Here is a 13,775-nt window from a genome sequence, read left to right as displayed (position 1 = left end):
CTGCTTGTGTGTTCCAGAGATAGATCAGAGCGAAAACAACGTGAAGCAGGTTGAAAAAGTCTCGATCACAGTCAGTGACACAACGTTAATACAGCGACTACATGGAAAAGGTTCATTTTTGGAAATAAAACAAGGCGAACCCAAGGACGATGTGACCTGCTTCGTGTTGTGGTGGTGAAATCTGTCACTAAACTTGAAATTACATCGGCCGAATGCTGTGTTCACATGGAATCAGGGACATGTTAGAGGACGGTAAAATTAGGTGAGGCCGGCAGAGAATACCTGCAACAGTAACGATAGATGGCATTGCTGCTCATTATTAAAATGTTTTAACTTTTTGCTGTCCTCCATGATGGAACTTACAACCAGGTGTTGTGAAGCTCCCTCACACAAGGAGAAAACATGGGTGATCTGGATGCCACTAGAATAAACATGCAAAATAATTTTATTTTATTCCATTCTTTGTGAGCAAAGCAGCCTAAAACTCCTCGGGCAGGGCGATGTGTCCTGAAAATTATATCACAATATTTTTAGGCTATATCCCAATACAGGATATGTATCGCAATATTTTTAACTCATCAATGCTCAGACTGGGGGACAAAATAGAGCATAATATTCCTGACCAAATACCCTTTCTGATGGGACAAAGTTGTGAGGATGCGTATTATTTTTCTTTCCCCAGAAAATATTAACGCTGAGATTTTTGATCAATAATAATCAGTAACGTGGATATAGCTAATAAGTGGATAAGATAAGATAAGATAAAGTTTATTAATCCCACACTTGGGAAATATGTGAATATATATATATGTATATGTGTGTGTGTGTGTGTGTGTACATACCTTTCTAGGATACAAAATAGATAAAAAAAATATATAAAAAAGTAAGGCACTAAAGTGGGTTAACTGTACACACAAGACTATTTACAATATATACACNACAAAATAGATAAAAAAAAATATATAAAAAAGTAAGGCACTAAAGTGGGTTAACTGTACACAAAAAAAATATATAAAAAAGTAAGGCACTAAAGTGGGTTAACTGTACACACAAGACTATTTACAATATATACACAATATATTTGTAGATTAATTAATTTAACTGATAAATTTACATTACTTTACTGTAATTCAACCTTTAAAATGAGGGGCAAAAACACCATTTATGCCACATCACGATACAACGATATCCAAAATCTAAGTCGATTATATATAGTCTCATATCTCTGTAACAATATTATACCTTCATATTGCCCAGCCCCAGGGACTCCCTTGCACCACGTAAAAATCCATCTTAACACTGCATCACCTGACGATGTCAATATCCTGTTTTTAATTGAGCGATAGTAACTCGTAACTCTCTGTGGCTTCTGACTTCCTCAGCACCTGCAAACGACTTGGGCCACTCACCGCTGATTTTCACCCACTGTAATCTCACCACATCGCCACAAAGTGCAGGCTGTAGGTTAAACTGGAGGTAAAGGTCATGCGACACAACTAATATTCAGGTCCAGGTGGTACACTAAAACCTAGAATCTGATCTTTATGTTGATGGATCTGTTGGTTTAACTCAGTAATTCAGAGAGCGTAGACATCAGCAAAATCAGCTGCTGCATTGTTCTCCATCCTCTGTGTGGTTTCTGTTGTTGCAATGGTCACGTGATAAAAATTAAACCTTTGTCACCTCAGACGGTGGCGGCAAACAGGTGCACATTCACAGAAGCGGCAGCAGCAAGAAGCAAGAGGGCGTGTGCTACCTCGCTGACATGACTGCTGTCATGTTTGCGTCAGAAGAAATGCAGGCAGGGACACCAACCGCTTGCTCTCTGAAAGTTCCTTAATGTTCTACTTTATATATTATCTATTAAACAGACTGCAGTAAACTGACTCAGCTCCAGGACTGAGCAGCTGTGTAATTCAGACCGGTGTTTGTGCAGATTCTCCAGTTCACCGCGTGTGTCTGTGCGCGTGTGTATTTAAAGCTGGCAGCTTACTTGGCATCCCTCTGTAGCATGTTAACAACTGATAAAGATGAGAGAATAAAGAGAGCGATGCTGCAGGAGAGAGAAAGAGAGCGTATCAGAGAGCAGAGAGGTTTTTACCCACAGGCCTGCAGAACTGAAACACGCTTCATTATTTCATCAACGTCTAAACTTACACTTTAATAAACCCAACATCCTAAATATGTTCTTTCAGATCTAAATCCACTTATGTGTTTGTGTGGTTGTATTTAATGTTCTTCAATGATGTGGGTGACTGAAGACTGAGCAGATTGTCCTCAGTTTTTTATTGGGAGCTGATGGCGCAAAACTGTATATGAAGGTTTGCTCACACTAAACCTGTTAAACCTTATTTCATGTATCCACACCAGCGACAGACGTGGCATTATCTCAGGAACACCTCGAAGGAATGTCCTCAAATTTTGTACAAACTTTGACTCATATTCATATCCATGCCTAACAGGATAAAATGATGGAGTGCTGACATTTTATATGCGAAAGGTCAAAGGTCAACTTCACTGTGACATCATAATGTTCTGCAGTAACACTTCTCTGGCCATTACTCAGCGTCATATCTCGGGAACAGAAGGAGAGACATTTGGTCTGACACTGAATTGGTGACTCTAGTCTTGGGTGTTCACCTTGACACTGTGGTGACTGTACAGATCTTGACGGGATGAAGATGTGTGTGAAGCAACCATGTCTTAGAATTTGTAGCTTCATTGCAGCAACATTCATATTTGAGGGATTGTCTACTGTCATGGCTACGTATGAGGCCTAAGGGCTTTTGGACACATTCAGGACACACCAGTAAGCTGTGTTTGGGTTCAACAGGAGGACTAGGTTCCACTCATACTCAGAAGTCCTTCAGACAATAGGCTGGAGGTGTGCGTGTGTTTGTGTATGTGTGAGCGCGTGTGTGTGTGAGGGAGTGAGAGTGTATCCTCTCAGAGATATTCAGAAAAAGGCGTCGGTCAGAGGAGGAAGTGAGCAGATGGAGGGCGGATGGAGAGCCAACAGGAAGTGGAGGCTCGATGGTTTCCTCATGTTGTGTTGGCAACAGTCAGGATTTCACTTCCCTGTACTAAAAACAGCCAACAGGTGCTGTGTGTGTGTGCATGTGTGTGCGTGTGTGTGTGTGTGTGTGTGAGAGTACGTTTCAGCCCAGTTCTGGTCTCCTTTTCACCTCTTCAAAACCTTTTAGAACGTGTTTAAAGTAGAAGTTTGGTAGTTTGTGGTTGAGCTGAGCACTATGGTCAAAATCATTATCACAAATTAATAAAAAACTATTTTCCCTACATATAACAGAGTTTTCCACAATGTGTGACGCAATCGTTTAACCCATCATCCACAAGATGAGGTGAGTCAGGGTCTGTCTGATTCAGCTGAGCTGGTGATTTATTGATCGATGACATCACGCGTCCACCTCCCAGTCATTAATCAGAGCAGCATGTTGCAGTGTCAGGAGAAGGTAGGCGGTGAAGAGACTAACTGACGCGTTTTGGGAAACTGATACAAGAGTCAGTGTTTCAACAACACTGATACATAACAACAGATCTGACCTGAATTCTGAGCCAAATTCAGGGCAGGGTGTTATAAAATCTACTGGTGGCACCACAAACCTCACTTCTGACTATCATGTGTACTGATGATACTGAAGTTGCAGTGCGTGCGAGTGTGTGCGAATGTTACATGCACAAATCTGGGATCCACCATTATTTTGTGGGGATGCACTGATTTTGAGATTTTGGGCAGATATCAATTCCAAACAAATATTTAAGTTTTTTGTTATATATGTCCGAGCCAGTCAGGAAGATTTAGAAGCAACAGCAAACTCCACAGTGATGAAACAGATCTACCTGGTTGTAAAGACAGTGATGGACAGAAAGAACAGGCTGCATTACAGATGAGACAGACACTGCAGTAGTGTTAGTGTCAGATGAGGGAGAGACCACCATGCACCTCACGGCTTCACTGTCAGGGGAGGGAGAGCCAGGGATCGCGACCCCTGACAGCTTCAGCGTCAGGTGCATCTCACAGCTTCATCGTCGTGTCAGGTGAGGAAGAGCCTGTTATGCCTTCGACAGCTTGACAGCGGTCAGAGCGTTTGTGGGGCTAAAGAGCTTCAGCAGTCACTCAGTGCAAGAATCTGTGTCCAGTGTTCTGAAGTGGCCTGTTAGATTTTGTTGTGCGTTTGAAATTAAGTGTCCTCACTATGAAAGATGTTAAAATGCGGCTCCTCCGTGCTGCAGGAAAGGGCCTCACTCAGGCCATGTTTACATGAAAACAATCCACTGAAAACAGAATCGTTTCTCATTTTCGTTTTGAAAAAATTTCTGCGTTTAGACAATAATGTTTTGATAACAATCGCCGTGCACACGGATCTGCAAAAATGACCAAAAATGCTGCAGTATACATGCCAGGCCAGTAGTTGGCGGTGTGATGCTTAGGCTTCCTTCTACAGAGCGGCGATGTATAAACAAACAAAATGGCAACCGCATGAACGTTTGTCTGGACGGACAACGAGGTGGAGTTGCTACAGTAAATCTACACTATGATGGGGAAGCGTTGATAAATTCAACAGGGTGAGCAGCACAAGCAGAGCTCGGGAGTCCGCCATTGTTGTGATGGTCGACTTTCTCGTGCATGCCTAGTGACTGGAAGCGTTATGCACATGTGCGAAAAGTCTCCGTTTTCAAAGGAACTGCATATTGCTAGTTTACATGACAACGGAGACGGTGCTGTTTCCAAAAAATTGCACTCTGGAACCCGTTTTCAAAACGTTGCATTTTCAGGCACCCAAAACGCCGCTGTCCTGTAAACGATCGGCCAAAAAGCAACTAAAGTTCACCGTTTTCAGTTGAAATCGTTGTCGTATAAACAGGACCTCAATCTCTATTGATTGAGACTTCACTAAAACAACATTTACTTTTGATTTTTTTGTATAATTATTAATATGAAATTGGATAAAACACCCCTGACTGTGTTGTGCTCATTGACAATTGTCATATAAACGGGACCTCGGGGTCAGTTGCAGCGAAGGGGCCGCTAAAATGGTTTGACTCAGTTATTGGGTGTCATGATATACCGAGAGAGCGCACAGCTCTACAATGAAATGAGATTGTACTCTTCTTAAATTGTCAAATTGGCGTTAAAATTGCAGTGATTTGACAAAAATTGCAAGGTTTGGGGTTGGCTGAAATTGCATCAACTGTTGCTGTTGCAACATCACAAAATCTTGGAGGGACTGTCATGTGTCTGTTTTTGTAATCCATTGTTGACCATGTATCTAGATATCAAAAGCCCCTTTTACACTGCCTGTTCAAGGCGGGACTGCTACGCAATTATTTTTCGTTCTGTAAAGCCTAAAAGGTACGGACACAAAATGGCGAGACAGAATTGTCCCGTTGCCAGGCAGGTAGTGGAGGTAGTAACAGAGCTGAATCGTCATCTGTAAAAAAAAAAAAAAAAAAAAGACAGCGGCAGTGACAGGACTACACACACACACACACACACACACACACTAGACTAAACATCATGTCGGCAAAAAAGCAAAGACGGTGTAGTGGTGAATCTTCTTTACAGCAGTATTGTAGAATATCTGTTAAAAATAGGCTAAAGAAACAGGAAATTACACACCCTTAATATGAAGCCATTTTCAACACCGGTTTTTCTTTCTTTCTTTTTTTTTTTTTTTTTTACAATTTAATGAATTATTCAGGGAGCCTCACAAGTGCATTTCAAATATTTAGAATCTTTTAAAAAAAACATACCATATATGGTATTTCTATGATTATTGTTTGGGCAGTGCAGCCATGGTTTCCTGCATGTTTTTAAAAGGTTGCCAAAGCTGGTCAAGACATGAGATGAGTCAGTTTTGTGGGGAAACCCTGCTGACAGTCAGTCGTGGTTCCTGTTCAGACTGCAGACGCTGCAGAGCCCCTGCTGCGGTTTGTTTTCTGCCCTCCTGTCAGTGTGATGTCGAGCTGACCGGGAGCTCTGCCAACAGGGAACTCTGCAGCACACACATCACCTCTGTCCACCAGGTCTGAGTCCTGCTCAAACCTCAGTCCTGGTCCTGGTTACTGGTCTGTGAGTGTGTGTGAGGAGTGGGCTCGGTGGAATGCAGTGTTTGTGTTGGAGAGCTGGGCGTGGTTCTCTTGTTGGCCATGGTGACTGCACACAATCAGCACGCAGCCATTCATCACAGCCTGTGCACACAGACACACACAGCTCAGATCTGAACACACACTCTGCTGTCACAGCCAAGACGCTCCAAACTGGGACAAGATGAAATCTGTTAAAACATAAAACACATCAAGAAGGAACAGGGACCTGCTCGCTCCTCTGCTGTTTGGGAAAGGGGAAAAAAAACTTTTTGTACAAAAGCTGAGTTTATTCTCAGCTGTACTACTTCAGCTTCCTGAATCCTAAATATCCTTCTAACTCTGTGACATCTGACATCAGATCATCTGGAGGTTTGTTCCGTCTGACCTGTGATTGTGTTTTTCACAGTTCGGCTCCCTCAGCGAGCCTTTAGCCTCAGCGCTGCGAGATCATGTGCTCAATGAAACTGAAGTGGCTTTTCATTTCAAAGTTCACTAGGAGAAAAAAAACGAGGGAGAAGCATGTGAGAGCTATGTGTGTGGTTGTACACTCAGCACAGTTTCACATACAGCACGTTGTCATGTGACCCTGAATGTTCCATACCATTGTGTTCTGCTTTCAACAGCATGAGAAAGTGTCCAAACAAAAAAACACCCCATTTTCTTAAGAGAATGGCATCTGTAGCTCAGGTGGTAGAGCAGGTCATCAATATACTGCAGGGCTGGTGGTTTGATCCTCAGCTCCTGTGTCTCAACCAAAAAGTTGCACTGAGCACACCACAAACAGCCAGTGGACAACCAGCACACACCGTCAGCGCCTGAGTGACAGGAAGTAACTCTCCATACCAGCATGTAGCAGTAGTCTGTATTCATCATTCAAAGTTTGTTTCGTTTGTTTCCTCACCTCTGTCTCTCTTTTTGTGCACTACATTGACCTGCCAATCAGATTTCATTCATCGATGGGCTCCACTGACCCCGATACCAATTCAACATGCTGAATTGATCAAAAAAAAAAAAAAAAGTGCCAATGTTACCGGACCACCAAAACCAGAGCAACAGATGCTCATCAATGGCCCGACATTGACCAGTGGCTGACCGTCGGCTTCGTGTGTCAGAGCCCTAAGTTTCCTTGAACAAGACACTGAGCCTCTAGTTGCACCTGATGTGTGTTGAAAGTGAACAAAATGGTCGCTATGGATGAGTCTTTGGCTTTAAAAAGTTATCTCTGTGGTAGTAAAAGCTGAATTTGAAGTACTGAAAGAAGCTGAAGTGGCAGGTGAGGTCAAAGCGCTGAAAAGAGTTTAGTTGCAAGTGGTGCTGAAACTACAAATCACTCAGATCTATTAGCACGGAGTGCACTGATATGATACCAGTGCTTTTACCCAACATATCAAACTTTTAAACCTCTTTGTGTCAAAGTGATTAAGATAAGTGAAAGCTAATGTGAATATCAGATCACTTCTTAACTTTAAGTGGAGATGTTTACGCACTGACATTGTTTATGGGCTTGTGCAAATTTTGTCTTTATTGTTTAGAGGGATTATGAAAGTGTGACAATGTAATATACTGTAAGACACATAGTTGTGCTGTAGGATTGCAGTAACGTCACTGATCTCCTGTGATAATCTGTGATCAGAGCAGATGCTGCATTCGATGTCCTCTGTGTGTCCCTGCAGAAAAAGCTTCTCTGAGCATAATTATATGTTTCTACACCTCACAAAACAAAACACGCTGTGCACAACTCTTTTTTCCTCAGACATAATCCAACCTGCTAAACAACAACATATCTCCTCTGGTGCTGTTTTCAACCTCAGTTTCTTAAAGTTGTTAATGCGATGTAACGTCAATCCTCATCTCCTGAGCCGTTCTCCGTCATCGAGCTAAGCTTTATTGCTTAATCATGCAATAAAATGTGTTCTGTCCATGCAAAGTTTCAAAATGACCTCCTGAAAAAAAGTGTAGAAAATTCCTAAATCAACTGTAAAGCCTCTCACCAGTGGACAAAACCCCACTAACGCCTTGTTTCCACTTACATATGTGTACGAAGACGAGTCAATGGGAAATCCATTCATTCCTATGGGAATCTTCATAATATCCGATATTCCTGTTAAACTTCTCCCATCGGTAATATTTCAGTCCGGAATTTTCCTTGAGTACGTTCAAAAAAATGTAATATATCGCAGTGCTTTTGGGAGAGACCGTATGATGATGTGCTAGCTGAACTAATAGGCTGCTAACTAGCTAACAGGCTATGCTTCAATTTTATTGATCATCAAGTTAGTGTGTTTGATTAAAAATAACTTGTTTATCTTGTTTTAACACATTGTGAATCTGAGTAATGTTACTCTGCTAAAATACGGTTATACATTATATACAGTCAGATTGTCATTATGACTCGTTCATACGTCTTTAATTCAAGATTTCACAAAACATGCTACGTACCTGGCAGGTCAACAACTTAATTTATTTGTTGCTATGCAATATTGGTCCTGTTTTTGTCCCGGTTATGTTCCAAGCGCATATTACAAACTACTGGATAGTGAAAAACAGACAAAACAAGCCTCTCCCCCATGGCTACAGGTAGTTTCTATCAGGTTTCTGTCCATCCGTAAAGAATTGCACTTCCTTGTGTTGGACACTAGAGGCATCATCCGTATATTTATGGATCTACAGACACCAGTCACATACGTAAGTGAAAACGAGCCATAACACCCACTAACATCTGGCTTTTGTATTTTACGGGAAAGGCGACAATCGGCATTCACTCCCGGGACAAATGACTCTGCAGTAGTCATGGGAAATTTGCATCATGTCTGATTGACTTCTGATTGCAGGGATGTAAACACTTCCATCCACCTCCGTCGAAACAGCATTCAAACATTGTTCAAAATTTAGCCTGCACCAAGTTTGAATGAGAGACTAAATAAGTAAGAGTTATAAAAAAGTGTGTAATTTCTACTGTTTACTAACCTGTTTTCTGACCGTGACTAACGTGACACACCACAAACAAAACAATTATGCATACTACTTAAAAAAACCTGCATGCACACAAATTTAGGTGGAGAAAGTATATGTGTGCTTGTCCTATTTATGTACGACCCACCTTATGTAATTGATTTTTAGCTATTAATCAGGCATTTGAATGGCCACCGCTGTTGGATACCTGCAGGACTCTGGTTGAGACACTCCAGCACGTCCTGTCTCTATGTCGTATGTTCAGTAGATCGTCACACTGTCCACTGAGACAGAAAAATGTTTCCTGTGTCCCATCTTCACATCACATTCCTGCTCTGAATACGACCCTGTCACGCTCCGCTGCTCCCTGATTGGACTGTAAGATAAACCTCTTCCCATCCGTCGGCATGAATGGCAGCTTGTGTTTCCTACTCCGCTCTCTGACAGCCCGAACAGTTATTTTTCATAAAAACCCAGGAATGTTTGGTGTCACATTGTCCAACTTGGTTTTCAGCCCAACAAACAGCAGACTGTGAGGCTTTTTTTCCACTCTGCTCGCAGTCACAAGATGCTCCACCAACAGTCATTTGAGGCTGAGTAATGCTGTCTCACTGCTGAGGGCTGGAAGAGGCTGATGGGTGGCGGGGTATTTCACTGCACCGAAAAGCGTGTTGGTTTTATAAAGCAACATATACTCTAGTCCAATTTTGTTGTATCAAGCATACAATGACAATAAAGGTTTCTACTCATTCTATTCTATTCTAGTCCTTTTCTGCTGCAGAAACCTGCAACCTTTCTAAAAACATGTGAGCCTTTGGTGTAAGGTTCTACTGTATATTACACATGAACATCATTAAAGAGGAGAGTGGAACAGTGGGGGATAACAGCAGAACCAGAGACAGTAGATGCATGCTGTCAAAGCATTTAAAGGGATGACTAGAGGGAGAGGTATGAGGCAAAGATACCGCAGGAGGTGAAAGGGACAGGTACATGATGGGGTTATGACAACAACAGGAAGTTATGTATTGTGTAGTTTGACCTGCTTATCAACACGGGCAACAACTGCAGCAGCAGTGACACATAGAGGAATTGAAAGTACTTTAAAAACACTTGGCGCCTGATTAACGCTATTTACGTCAAAAAATGTCAAAGCTCAGTGAAGTCTGACACACACAGACATGATATACATATTTATAGATTCAGCGTGACTGACACTTTCCGAGGAAGTCAATTTCACTGATGTCAATAGGGAATAAAAGTCCATAAATTTGCTTAGGAATCATTAAAAAAACATTAGTTGTAACTCCAGAACTTGCTAAAGAAACATCTCATTTTTCAGTTTCCCTCAGCATCAAAGTAACCCAGTGATAGTTGCGAATTCAGCATTTTCAGTGGTGCCAATTTGCCAAAATGTAAACACAGGCTGATGTGTGTTTGGTGCCTGCAGTGATTGAAACAAGGAGTTCCAATGATGAAGTTCCTCCTGACAGCTCCAGAGGTGTGTTTGCTGTCTCAGTCTCCTAGCTTGACTCCTGGTCTGTACGGACAGTCGACTAAAAGATGTTTCAGTCTGCAGCTTAAGGCTGTTGTAAAATCAATCAGTTAGACAGGTGGAGTCTCCAGAGACCGAGCTGGACAGTCCGTCACTGTACAGATAAATAATGGTGCTCATAATGAGCCCTGCACTCTGATGTAGACCCGACCTCTTCAGCTGATGGTCACATTGATTTTTTTTTGACTGGCTCTTTCACTTATTTCTTTGATTGTCAGGAAAAAAATAATGCTTTTAATATATTTTTACAGCCTGTGCTGCATTTGTGCAACTTTCCCTCTGACTCTGTGTTTGTGTTGTGTCCGGAGGACCGCAGGGCCGACTTCACAAAAAAATTGACTTATCTTAGATTCACATCAGATGTGAGATCAGATGTTGGCAGGGTGTAAGCTCTACTGATGTGTATCTGACCTTCAAGTACCATCAGATATTTGCAGGTCAAAAATAGTTGTACGGTTAGCTCCATGAGGAGGTACAGGAAGGACACTACACTGTTTTATTGATTGATTCATTGATTTTATTTCCCTGTCCACTGCAGCACTGTGTCCACAGTGAAACTGAAGGCCTTGATCCATCATTGTAGTTAATAATACAGCAGGAGTGAGGTTTGAACAGCTACTTGTGGAGATGACGCTGATTACACTAGTTACACATTTGAGGATCAGTCAGCAGACACAAAGGTTAAAGATAATTGAAAGTTGTAGTGCGAACATTTTAACTGGTATGACATCATTTCACCTCCGTTGTTCTGTAGAAGATGTAGACTGTCTCCTCTGGTACACATGGACTCAGTATCTTTAAATATTAATATAGATGTCTGATGTAGCATGTAAATCCTTAAAATCTGAAAAATGACTCGCTCCAAAACTAGTCAGTATCTTAACACATTTCCAGCTGACTGTGACTGACTGGGCCGTTTGTCGTGAATTTTCCCAAACTGTGCAAACCCTGAAGGTTTTCTTTTTTCCTGACATTGCAATCATTCATTCACACGCTCATTAGATGAATTAGAAAATGAGATAAGTAGCCTTTGCTGTGAGATGAAGCGCCTCGTCCTGTTTTAATTTCTATTAATGTTTCTGGGGAAGTTCTTTATTTCCAGCGAGGCAGCAGCGTTCCCTTCCTTTATTACGATGTGGGAAACCCTGTACGTGCAGCTGCTTTTATAAGGTCGGTGGTGTTGAGTGCAGCGTGACAGAAATCACAATGACACAGTTCAGACTCTGAAAAGTGAAAACTGGTGACCAGTGGTCACAGACACTCGCCACCAACAACAATGCCTCGTATTCACTGCATGATTCGGCTCAGCTCGACTCTGCTTGACTCAATTTTGGAACTAGGTACTTTTCTCTTTTTTTTTTTTCCACTGCCAAGAGGAACACATCGTTTAAGGAGGGATTTTTTTGTTGATTGCCAAAGCAATGCTGTGTGAAACTGCAGTGACGTCATCTTAAAGTCAACACAAACACTTGTTGCGCGTTGCTTTATCATCCTCATCAGCAAACAAACAGCTGATGATAACGTAGTTTTGCAGGCTGCCACGTCTTTAAACTCTGGGTTGAGTAAATAAGAAAAATGCAGTTGTATTGACTGTAGTTTGACTATTTAAAAATGCCAGGTTTGTGCAGGATGTCCCGTGTCATGCAAGTGACTAGGAACCTCAACTGAGGTGAAACGAAAAAAAGTACCAGGTACTATCCACAACCTTTGCCAAAGGAAAACCAAAAAGAACGGTTCCAAGTGAGTCGGGCCAGACAGTACCGTATCCTGCAGGGGAAATGAAGCTCAAATGACAGACAGCAGTGAAGACATCATGTTGTTTGGTAACAGCAGGCTGCTGATGAATGTTTTGTGTCAATAAAGTTTAGCGAAGAGGAGAGGTCGTCGTGTCTGTTGGCATTTGGAGTGATCTTTTCCATAGGTGAACTCTGAAGTGAGACAGTGCTCGAGAACAGACAAGAACACAGCCTGTTGTTTCCATGAAAATGTCTTTATGCCAACAGTGTATGTTATGTTAACAGCTTGGGCTTTAAGAACATTACAAAGTAGGTTTACAGAAGTGTGTGAGTGCTGCGTGCGCGACATGGAGAGTGTCTCCAACACGTTAGATAACAGCGGGTGTCTGCAGCTCGTTGATAAGCAGGGCACACCGAGTGGGACACGGCAGCATTTTCCTCATGAGGTAAATGTAGAAGAAGAATCAGAAGCTAAAAATATGACAGCGCAGGGCTGCAAACATCCTGACAAGACGACACAAAGAGAGACCATGTCCTCAACACGTCTTGGGTATCAGAGAAGTCAGGATCGTGAGAAGGGCAAAACAACATGTGTCAACTTCTTGTTTCACTTTGTCTCTAAAGTTCAGATATCAGTGTTTCCACGTGTCAGGTGACCTCTGGCTGTAAAAGCCACACACTGAGACACAGTTTGTGACATTAAAGTACAACACGTATCAGGTGTCACTAGGAGAGGCTTCATTTTCTTATCTGACTGGTCAGTTTGGAACAAATCCAGATTCACTCTACAGCTGCACTTCTACAGGTAACCTCTGAACACCTGCTGTCTCAATATCTCTATTAGCATTTTGTTTTTGTCATTTTCCTAAATGGGTCATTATCAAAGATGGAGTCTGGTTCAGTCTAATGAGGGGTACGATCGATATCCTGATAATCAGACTGGATGTCCTTTTAATTCTCCTTCAGTTTTCATTATTCAGGATGACATCATGTTTATGTCTCTGTTTGGGAGGTGGGAAAATTTCCAAACCTTTAATGAAAGCTGCAGAAGAAAGCCAGTAAGACGACCTTGAGTTGAGATTCATTTTAGTTAAAATGCATAATAATGTAATGGTGTCAGCTGCCCTTAAAGATCTAATATATAACTTTTACACATTAAAATGTCAACAACTAGACCAATGTTATATATTTTGTTGAGATATGTTCTTACTTTATCACAAATGTTTCCACAAATGTTCAAACCCAGAGAAATCTGTAATCTTTTTCAAGGACATGGTTCATATTATTTGGTCTCCATAGCCTGTCAGAGGCGTTAAATCCTCTTTGCGCATTCGTCAGGGTTGTAGTTGTCTGCAAGAAGCTGTCATAAATTGACTTTAAAAGATCCAGAGTGTAGGATTTTGTGGCATCTAGCAGGAAGGTTACAA

General features: G+C 41.8%; 1 protein-coding gene across 3 annotated transcripts in view; it reads left to right on the top strand.

Moving 5' to 3' along the window:
• The window catches only part of LOC126386578 (plasma membrane calcium-transporting ATPase 1-like), a 143,793-nt gene that overhangs the window by 13,584 nt on the left and 116,434 nt on the right, over window positions 1-13,775 (top strand). Inside the window, exon 1 of one of the 3 annotated variants that reach the window (XM_050038991.1) lies at window positions 12,952-13,153. The exons of the other annotated variants lie outside the window; for them this stretch is intronic. The gene's annotated coding sequence lies outside the window, so the exon portion shown is untranslated. Of the gene's footprint in view, window positions 1-12,951; window positions 13,154-13,775 lie in introns of those variants that run through there. 3 annotated transcript variants of the gene reach the window in all.

This window comes from Epinephelus moara, chromosome 24 (genome assembly GCF_006386435.1).
Source record: "Epinephelus moara isolate mb chromosome 24, YSFRI_EMoa_1.0, whole genome shotgun sequence".
NCBI classification, from domain to species: domain Eukaryota; kingdom Metazoa; phylum Chordata; class Actinopteri; order Perciformes; family Serranidae; genus Epinephelus; species Epinephelus moara.
This window is presented reverse-complemented; position numbering and strand designations above follow the sequence as displayed.